This window comes from Aulostomus chinensis, chromosome 1 (assembly GCF_037954235.1).
Source record: "Aulostomus chinensis isolate RoL2024-O1b breed Wild chromosome 1, RoL_Achi_v1.0, whole genome shotgun sequence".
In the NCBI taxonomy this organism is placed as follows: domain Eukaryota; kingdom Metazoa; phylum Chordata; class Actinopteri; order Syngnathiformes; family Aulostomidae; genus Aulostomus; species Aulostomus chinensis.
The window spans coordinates 1,166,000-1,176,189 of NC_141320.1; the positions used below are offsets into that span (position 1 = coordinate 1,166,000).

The 10,190-nt window shown below is 43.6% G+C and overlaps 2 non-coding genes across 2 annotated transcripts; both read right to left on the minus strand.

The window, feature by feature from the left end:
• Positions 1-3,309: 3,309 nt before the first annotated feature.
• trnar-acg (transfer RNA arginine (anticodon ACG)) lies at positions 3,310-3,382 on the minus strand. The gene has a single exon. It is a non-coding gene; the product is annotated as a tRNA-Arg (tRNA).
• A 2,008-nt stretch (positions 3,383-5,390) lies between these two features.
• trnan-guu (transfer RNA asparagine (anticodon GUU)) lies at positions 5,391-5,464 on the minus strand. Its single transcript has one exon. It is a non-coding gene; the product is annotated as a tRNA-Asn (tRNA).
• Between the last annotated feature and the right edge of the window lie 4,726 nt (positions 5,465-10,190).

A 10,190-nucleotide genomic window follows, 5' to 3' on the forward strand; every position in this document is an offset into this window, starting at 1 on the left:
CAGATCCACACTGTAAACCTGAATATGTTTGCAGAACTCAAAAAAAGTGAGGCAATCAGTTGCCACATTTTTTTTGAGTTCATAAAGTCAAACATTTGAGTTTATCAAAGATTAAATATTTGGAGTTGATATTTGATCTACTTTTAAATTACTCTTAAATTGAATTACTGATGAGGCCAACTCAAAAATTGTCAGTCAACAGTACTGAAATAATTCATTCATCTTTCTCATTGCAATAACTCCAGATAACGGAATCATTTCAAGTATGAAAACTCAGGATTTCATGTTCAATGAACTTAACATTTATTCGTTTTTCTTTCAATCTTCTGATTACACACGACTCCAAAACATTGACTTGCTTCAACTCCAAATCATTTACCTTCACACTTACAGTCAAATATTTGTGGCAACTGATAGCCTTAAACATATCAAGTACTCTTGACTCAAAAGTAGTAGTGGAAACTCTTCAAACTGTGAATCCAGCATTAGCCTTTGAGTTTAGACAATGATTTACCCTCACCTGTGCCTTGGAGCATGAAATGACATTTAAATCATATTTGAAAGTCAACAATTACAAAGGCACAATTTGGGCCATCTGGTTGTCAACTTGCAGTGCAGCAATGGAAACAATTGTCAAAACCCTACATACACAAGGAACAGTGTGTAGCCTTCCTTTGGCTGTCAGGTTCAAATCTAGTAACTTCAGGATGCACTAGAAAAGAAATACAAACTCAAAGCAAAATTCTCACTGTCCCAACATCCCATCCTGGTGATAATAAAGTCTCTGTAACACTGTTTGCTACTTGGTAGGGAATTACTTCACTTCAGTAAAACAGCCTGAAACTTTGAGGCCAGATTCTTTCCCCAAACTCCATCTTGTAGAAACAAAATGTCATCGTGTAAACACTTTGCATGTCAGTTCAACAACAAGAAAATGGAAATTACATTCACAACTTTGTGCCATTTGTCTGAAAACCAGTTGAATACTGTAGAGCAGCAGCTTGACCATCAACAGTTGAACAATAGTCCCCATGGACCACGTCATGGGTTGGTGTGGACTGGGCTCTGACAGGGTGAGCCCTCAGATCCACAGCTCCTTTTCAGATCTAGAGGTACACATGGAAGATGAGTTCATTTTTGAGAGTCTGGAGCTTTGGTGACAGCTTAGAGTTTCCAGACCAAGCAAGATTTTCTGTTTGAACTCAAAGGTCTTGGTCAGTCCCTTCTGATAGGAGAGATGTGGAGCATCAGTCTGGCCCAACATTACCAGAAAGGCATCAGCAAGCCTGGGGAGGTCGACCACCACATCACCCTCTAGGATGAGGGAAAGTTTCGATGGGTGGTGGTGAACTGGGCTTGTGGCATCGTCATTCACGGTTGGAAGGAGGACCACTGACGCATCCCCCAGGTCTTGCTCATCCATATCATTAAAAATATGAAAAACCAAAGAAAAAACATAATATTTAGTATTTTTGGAAAGAGCAGAGTTTGACTGAAAGAGCTGTGAAGAAAAATCTGAAAAAATCTTGATCTCATACATTTTTAGAGCAGTTGTTTTGAGAGGACAAAATGTCCTGAAGGGTCTCAAAGGATGGATTTGGAAAGAGGCTTAAGGTTTCTAAACATCCTGCCAAATGTTTGAGAAATGTTCATGTGTGTTTTCTTGATACATCAGTAAATGAAATGAAAACATGAACAGGTTATTTACAGTACTACAGGCTTGATATTTCTAAACTGGGACGTACCACACATGTTCTGAAAAACCCTGACACTTCCTCACGCAGATACACAGGAAGGGCATGGAGAACAGTGACACGCCTTGTATGGACATCATGTCATTCCTAGGAAGATTAAGACAGTGGAAATACTGGGACAAGTTTACTAATCAAACCCAATGCCAGTCAACACATTCTATTAGGTACCACAATAATATCTGCTCATAATTCCACCAATAACCTGCTGACTTATCTGCTGCATTTGTGAAATTCAAACACTTATTTGAACCTTTAAATTCTCAACATGACACAAAGACTTCACCTGTGAAACGTAGAACCACCTGTGTATCAAGGACTTTGAGAATGTCAGTCAAGGCGTCTGCAGTTTTGCCCGTTCTGGAAGCTTTCTGCCTCAATAAGGGCATTATACCAGGAGTGTGGCCATCAAGTTGGGCACAGAAAGTATTGGGAAGGTTCTGGTTAGTGATGTGTTGAACCTCTGCACACACCTGCCTTGTGCAAAGGACAAAAAAGCACACATGAAGGAGAGCCTGCATCTTTAGAAACAAAGAAGATGCATTGAGTTTGAGCTGATTTTTCAGTCTGAAGTATCCCACTGCTCATCATCCTGCATTTGTGTGCTGTGAACTGGACGCTCTTCATCTGAATCAAGAGAGACACTAGAGCTGGTAGGATGGAGATTCTGAGTGTGCTCAGAGACAATGTCACTAGGAAAGTCTGAAGCAAGACTCCCTTGGTGCACTCTACTTTTATGGAGTTAAATGAAGAGGATACATTTGTGCTGTCGTCACAACCTCTGTATGGGCATCCACTGTCTCATGCTTTTTTAAGTGGGATCTTATGTGACTGAGGAGTCCAGACTCTGAAAATGGTTGCTCAAATGGGCGTCAAGGACACTTGAAAGTCAGAAGATCCTCACTTTCCCTTCACTGCTGTTTTGTTCCTGAGTGTGATATCTTGACAGATGAGTCCTCAGTGCACTGAGTGTCTGAAATGTGCACATCCAATCAACATGGAGGCATGGGAGTGGGCTACTTTGAAAAGTGGCAGTGCTGCAATCTACAGTGTTTAAATAGACATGTTCTAGTGGTAAAAAAAAAAGCTGAACATAACTTAGAGTGCCAAGTCATTTTTGTTGCAGCAACCTGAAAACAGACACAAAAACTATCTTACAGGACACCTGTTATGAAGTGAAAACCTCTATCAGAACTAAAGTCCTGAGGCTCCTCCCACTCTGAAGCAGGCAGTTGCTCCCAGCCAGCCCACACTTTCACTCTCTGGTGTAGGAGTGAAGAACAAAATCATAATCAAGAACCATCACTCTTTCATTGGGGCTCCTTTCTCCTTGTTCTGATACAGAAATTCAACAGCTTCTATCATTGATTGACAGGAAATGTTGCTGACACACTGGGATTTTTGTTCTCCTGCTGTCACTGTCAAGTGCAGCTGAACATGAGAGGTAGCAGGATCATTCATGTGTTCATGTTTCCAGCAGACAAGGAGGAAACCTGGGAGGACTTCAGTGACTTTGTTCACTGGTTCTCACTTCATCTTCTCAGTATAAAGTTTAAAGCGAGCTGGCCAGGAGTTGAACCTAGAATCTTCTGATCCGTAGTCAGACGCGTTATCCATTGTGCCACCAGCCCTGTGAAGAAGCTGCTGTGTTCATGTGTGCTTGCTGTTACAGAAAATCCCAACAACATGGTGGCATTTTCAGGGGACACAATGGTGCAGTGGTCAGCACTGTGGCCTCCCAGCAAGAAGGTTCAGCTCTCCTCCTATTTGGTTGCTAGGCACCTGAATCAATCCTCAGTGGAGCGGTGCTGCTGAGGCTGAGTGAGGGACTGAGCAGGAGCCAGCAGGTCCAAGCAGGTTCAGGCAAACTCCCCTCAGTCCACCAACATCAAAGCAGAGGAACAGAGTTCATCTAACAACATGATTCATATCATCTCCTCTTGGAATGTTCTGGAACTACAAGTACACTTAAAATGGCTGACTTATGACTACAGAAGGTACTTTGAAGTAGATTTGATTTATTTAAGTCAGTGACAGTCATTTTTTTAAAGAATTTAGTTCAGGTAACTTGATTGTTTTACTAAGATGAGCTTTAATGTTATACCATTGAAAAAAGACCTTCATATATTTATGATGACATCACCAATAGGAGCCTTCAGTCTGTCAGGGGGTAGAGTTCAGTCACCACCAATGACATCAGAGTCAGAGTTTAGAGATCAAAGACAGACATTAAAGTCTCACATTAAAGTGTCATATCTTTGAAAATATACTGCAATACATGAAATACTATATTTCCATGGATGGTAACCTCGTTCTTATATTCTTTAATATACTGCAATAGTAATGGACCCTCTATGACACTGTAGTGATGAATCTATCAAGGAGTAAAAATGATTAGAATCAGAATTTTGAAGTCAAGTTTGAGATCAGTTTGATCCTCTCTCTCTCTCTCTCTCTCTCTCTCCCTTTCTCCCTCTCTCCCTCTCTCTGTCTCTCTCTCTCTCTCTCCCTCTCTGTCTCTCTCTCTCTCTCCCTCTCTCTCTCTCTCCCTCCCTCTCTCTCTCTCTCTCTCTCTCTCTCTCTCTCAGGAGCTTTTAAATGAATATTTTAATAAAACAGAACAGGAGACTGAAGAGTGATCACTCAAACCCACAGGCTGAATGGGACATCTTTTAAAAATATTGAACCACTGAGTAAAACCAAAGAAGCGCTCCTGTCTCGTCGGTGCTAACAAGTTAGCTGTTGAGTGAGTCCAGCTGTGCTGTCTAGGAATCCTGGTCAAAAGCCTCCACTCATCAAACAGCTGGTGTGTTGGTGGATCTGTGGATCCTGCTGGAAGAAGCAGGGTGGAGCTCTGAATGGTTCCTGTCTCAAAGAGCTTCTCTGTGCAGCTCCCATCAGCTCCTAAAAACAGGAAACCAGCAGATTCACTGTTGAACGGTGGCATTAAAATGTTTCAAAAGCTGTCCTGTCCACCATTTGTTGGTGCAAAGACATTTAAAAACACCAGTTGAACATTTTCCAAAGTTGCTCTCACCTTCTTTCAAACACCTGGAATGATTTCCTCCAAATCAAAAGAAACTGGTGAAAAAAACAACAACAAAAACTCCTGGAGAATCAAACTCCAGCCTCTGCTCCAACTGGACTTGGGACTTCAAATGACCCCCATTAAAAGCCTGCCTGCATCCCCATTCACTGACTGTTGTGCTGTGGGTCTCCTGGACAAACATGGCAGGATCCTCTTGATCTCCAGGAGTTTAAAAGAGCAGCTCTTTTAAAATGGGTTCTGGCTCCATTCAGGTTTAGAGAGCTGAGACTAAAATCACACATGAATAAAAGAGGGAACCCTAGAAAACAAGTCAGCGTGAAAGAGGAGCAGATTTTAAAACTCCTCATCATTTCCACCTCCAGGAGTGAAGCCTCCCGGGACCCAAGAGGCTCCAGCTGGCAGAGCTCTCACTGGTTTCTCCACCACCTCGCTAACCTGAGCTGGAGCATCTGAGAACCAAACAGTGACCCCCTTCACTCCAGAGCCGACTCCACAAACTCTGAGCCCCCACTTTACCCACAGCCAGCAGGCCTCCTCCACATTCAGATCATTAACACAGCGACTCCTAAGCACCAGTAGAGCCTGCGCATCGTCCCTGGGTGGGCTCGAACCACCAGCCTCTCGGTTAACAGCCGAGCGCGCTGACCGATTGCGCCACAGAGACTCTGAGGCACCTGCTTTTCACGAAGAGTTTTCAGGCTAAATTCAGTGTGTGAGGTCCACACTGCACATTTGAGGGACCATGAAGGACAGAGGAGAGTCTGACTGTCATGGTGAAAGCCTTCAGCACTAGAACTGAAACAGCCCCACCATCTTAACCCCCCCAGAACAAACAGGCTTCATCAGAAACAGACATACCTCCTAGAACATCCAGAGATCATCAGTCTGATTAATAGAACATGGCAAACAAACAAGAACATGTTATTGTTTGATCAGAAGCTGAAACAATGTTTCTATGTTTGTCTGTTCTGGTCTGAATGAAAGAGGAGGTTTTCTTGGTCATGTGACGTGGGTGAGAGTTCAACTAGAACTTCCTGATTCAACAGGATTTTAGTTTGTTGGGATTTTGTCAAAGCCACCAACCAAACCTCTGAGTGGTGCAGATGTCTGCTGACTCCTCAGAGCAGACTGGAGCTCAGCCTCACTCACCTGTGGGAGCCCCAGCAGAGCCACCGTGTGATGGAGTTTCAGTTCAGGCTCCAAGGTCCTGGATTGAATTGGTGTTTTGTGTTTTTAGGCCTCCTGGCACCATCAATGGTAGAGCAGAGTGGAGCAGAGGAAGCATGCTGGGCCCAGAACCCAGAGGTCGATGGATCGAAACCATCCTCTGCTAAAAGAAGAAAAATAAAATGAACCAGTGTCTTTAGAAATGTGTGTCTGTTAAAAAGAGGTTCATAAGGATTTTGTCTTCCTCCACAATCACCAACCATTGTGAGAGTTAACAACAGTCCACTTTCTGACTGAAGAAAAAGTAGACTTCAAAAGGTTTTTCTGATTCAACATAGCAGCTAAATTTCCATTTCCTGAACAGGACAGGTTAAAAAAAGGGAATGTCATGACTTCCTCTGTATGTTAGAATATGAACGTCTAAAAATGTTCATGCCCAGTTTAAAGTTAGAATTAAACTGAAAACACAAAACTCTTCCCTCTTCAATCCTGTCACTCAGTGTTGTAAACTGTTTCAAACAAATTCTACTGTTCAACAGTTCAAGTGTTTCTAATTAAGCTGAATGTTCTCCTCTACTTTCCTCTATTGGGTTTCTTTCATGTCCTCCTGAGATCAAAGACAGAATTCTAGGTACAAATAAAGACACCATCAAAGCCTCCTGATGACATCATCAATTCTGTCTTTGATCTGTGTCTGTCCAGCCGGTCCTGAGTGGATCCAACAGTTTCCCATGGGTGACACTGTCGTGGTCTCTCTCCTGCTGTCTCCAACTCTCAGAGCGCTTCTACTGGTTTCTCTCCATCGTCCCTGTTGCTAGGCAGAGCACTGGTGAGGACTGAGGCCAGTGATGTCATCACCTCCAGCTGAGACCTGCCAGGTGATCCTGCTTCATTCAACTCTGCTGCCTCTGCCACTGCCCTGACTGGTGAGGCTGACAGCAGGTTCTCTCTCATCTAAACTCTCTGTTTACAATGGAGGCTGAAATCCTTGTGATTGGTGGTTCAATCATCAGGTCTGTTGAACTCCCAGGTGCCATCACCTGCTGTCTTCCTGGTGCCAAAGTTGTGGACATTATTGAACGTCTCCAGGACTCATCGACCTCCACCCCTCCTGCAGGTTCTCCCTGTCTCCGTGTGGGTTCTCTCTGGTACTCCAGCTTCCTCCCACAGTCCAAAGACATCAAGAGGGTAGTGGTTACCTGGACACTCTAAATGACTGTGAGTGTGAATGGTTGTCTGTCTGTGTGTGTTGGTCCTGGGATGGACTGGTGACCCATCAAGGGTGAACCAGGGCTGGACTGGCCATCTGGCCAATGCACATCTTTGGGCCGGCCCATAACTGTCATAATTTTTTTTCAAAAGTGTATAGTTTTTAATCGACCGTAACGGTATCGGAGACGCGAAACGCGGCCCATTGGTTGATTTTCTTGAAGGACATTGGGCTCGTCCAATGAAATCTCTCAGCTCTCTCTCTTTCTCTTAGTCAAGCCATGCTGTTGCAATGGAAGTGGAGGAGTCAGATCAGACAGTTGGAGACTATTTTAGTCGCCCTTCTTCCAAACAGAGGACTGATTTTTTAAAGTTTCATCCTCAACAAGATTCCATAAACCCTGTCGTCCAGAGGCTCTTCGTTAGAACGGACGGCACGACGTGGAAATGGCTGACTTATTGTGGTCAACGTCATGCTTTGTTTTGTTTTGTTTGCCCTGCTTTTAGCAAGCCCAGTGATCCAAGTGTCTTCATTAGAGGCCTGACAGACTGGAGACATGTGCTCCAAAGAGTAGAGGAGCATGAGAGAGGCATGGCACAGAGGCAGTGTGCTGAGGCCTATTTTTGAAACTGCTCCAGAGCAAGACTGGCCACCTCCTTGAGGGAAGACAGCTGACAGGACACCGTGAGCAGGTTAAGAAGCAGGGCTGGACTGGGACCAAAAAATGGCCCTGGCATTTTTCATCCCTGGCAGCCCTCCATGGTTATTTACACGATATGTGTAAGCACACGCCATACCAGAGGATGTATGCGCACATTTTGAAGTTTCAAAAATTAAAATAAAGTGCAGTATTCTACATGGAAGACAGTAACCATGTTAAAAGAGTGATACTCTTTCACTACTCACAGAGACCTTCTTCTTCCACTACACGTTCCAACACCTGACGTCTCTTCTTCCCAGTCCAGCCCTGGAAGAACGCGTCGAGTTTTGGAAATTCGGCTGCTTTTCTTCTCGGGAGTCTCTCTTTTTCGGCTCCTCCTTTCTCCTTCCTCTTACTGGGCAACATTCTTCATGGCTTCTGACTGCAAGGCGGCCGCTGAGTGGTGGCACTACAACTGGATGGGTCTGTTTCTCATTTTAACACAAAAACAAACTAACCGCTGTTTCTGCGTTTTTACCAGAAATATATATTTTGAAATGCCTGCTCACACCGGCCCATCCGGCTACATCCACCAAACTTTACACACATAATATAATATAATATAATAATATAATACCCCTGAACACAAGCCCCAAAGCAGTAGTTGTTTTGTTTTTCTTCATAAAGGAGGTGCACTGTCATGACTACGATATCTCTGGCAACAAACATGGAAGGGGCTTTGGGGTCTTGTGTTTCAGCTCTGTAACTTCTGGATGGCTGAAAATGTCAGAATCAGTCCTCTCACTGACATCAACCATTGGTGTGACTTTTGGTGGCTTCAGCTCAAATGAAACCAGGGAAGAGGGGCCAGACTTTGAGGAGCCCCTTAGGGTTAGTGGATGCCCCGGGACCGTGCTTGGGCCCCTTAGCACCTAGATGGCTGAAATTCCCAGCACATGCTACTCTGGGGCATCACACTATGTGTGTAAAGTTTGGTGGATGTAGCCCAAGTACAAACACCAGAACCCAGATTTGATCCTCAATTCTGCTCCAAAAGGCTCTCGGAGTGCAGAAGTCCCAGACCCTGATTTTGCCCAGTTTCACAAGGGGATAGTTTTTTCTCTTTGAACCTAGGAAGTTGAAATTTGAGTGTGTTGTTCTGTCCTCCATAAGGATCACATCTGTGCTGGTTTGACCCCCCTAAGTCCTTTCTGCTGTCCATAAAGGGCGTGGCAAAGTCCAGTAAAGTCTTTAAATGAAGCATCATAACTGGTCAAAGTTGCTCCAAATGAGATGAGATTTCTGGGAGGAGCTCACACCTCTGCCAGAAACCAACATTTAAAACTTTGAAGCCCCACCTCCTTCCTGAAACTACTTCCTGTTTGGGAGGGGTTCTAGAATTATTCCACCAGATTATGATTTCATAAAGTTTCAGGTCTGTATCCACTGTAGAGGCAAATGAGAGCAAAAGAGCAACAGGGTCAAAGGTCAACAGGCCTTGTGTCTCAGCCAGGCCTCAAAGGGTTAAGTGAGCCTTTTGGAGCTCCTTTGAAAAAAGGCCTGTCACCAATCTTGTTCAGGACCAACATGAAGAAGGATCTTTGGAACATTTTCACATCTTTAAGACGGCCTTGACTCCTTTTTATAGCAGGAGTCACTGAACAGCACAAAGCTGCTATTGCAGCCATCAGGCCTCATTTCTGATCAGTTATTATTGTTGAAACAAAGCTGAATATCAATTATTGATTTTTATTGTCATCATTTTGAACACCTGATAAGAGAAACACAATAAAAACATTTGAAAAGGAAGGATCAGAGTGTTGTTGTACTGCAATACTACAGTACAGCATCAGAGACACTCAGTTATTGATTGCCTGAATGATTGATTTCCCCAGAAGAGGAACAGCTTTGTTGGAGCAGTAAAAATACACACATCAGAACGACAAAGTTACATTTGAAAAGAAACTACATGACATTACCAGCACAACATCTGAAGAACAGTTAGGATCAATTTAACTGGCCAGATAGTTAGGATTTCTTTAAAGATATCCTTGATGAACCCAGACATCAGAGTGGTTTGTTCCCCTCAATCATAAATCTGTAAATATAGCGTGAAGTGATGGAACTAAAAGGCCACCTCTGAGTGCAGGAGTGAGCCTCTGTGACGGATGTGACGTCAGCAGACCGCCATTAGTTTGAGTCATTGTTTATATTCTTAATGCTGATTGGTCGATCTATAATGGTGACAAATGGACTTCGTAGGTAGAATAAACATCCAGAAATTAAATGAATTTGTAGATTGTCTTATTAATCAAAAGATGAAGTATTAAAAATATTTGTTTTTTTTTCCTCGGAGTGAGCGACAACTACCGG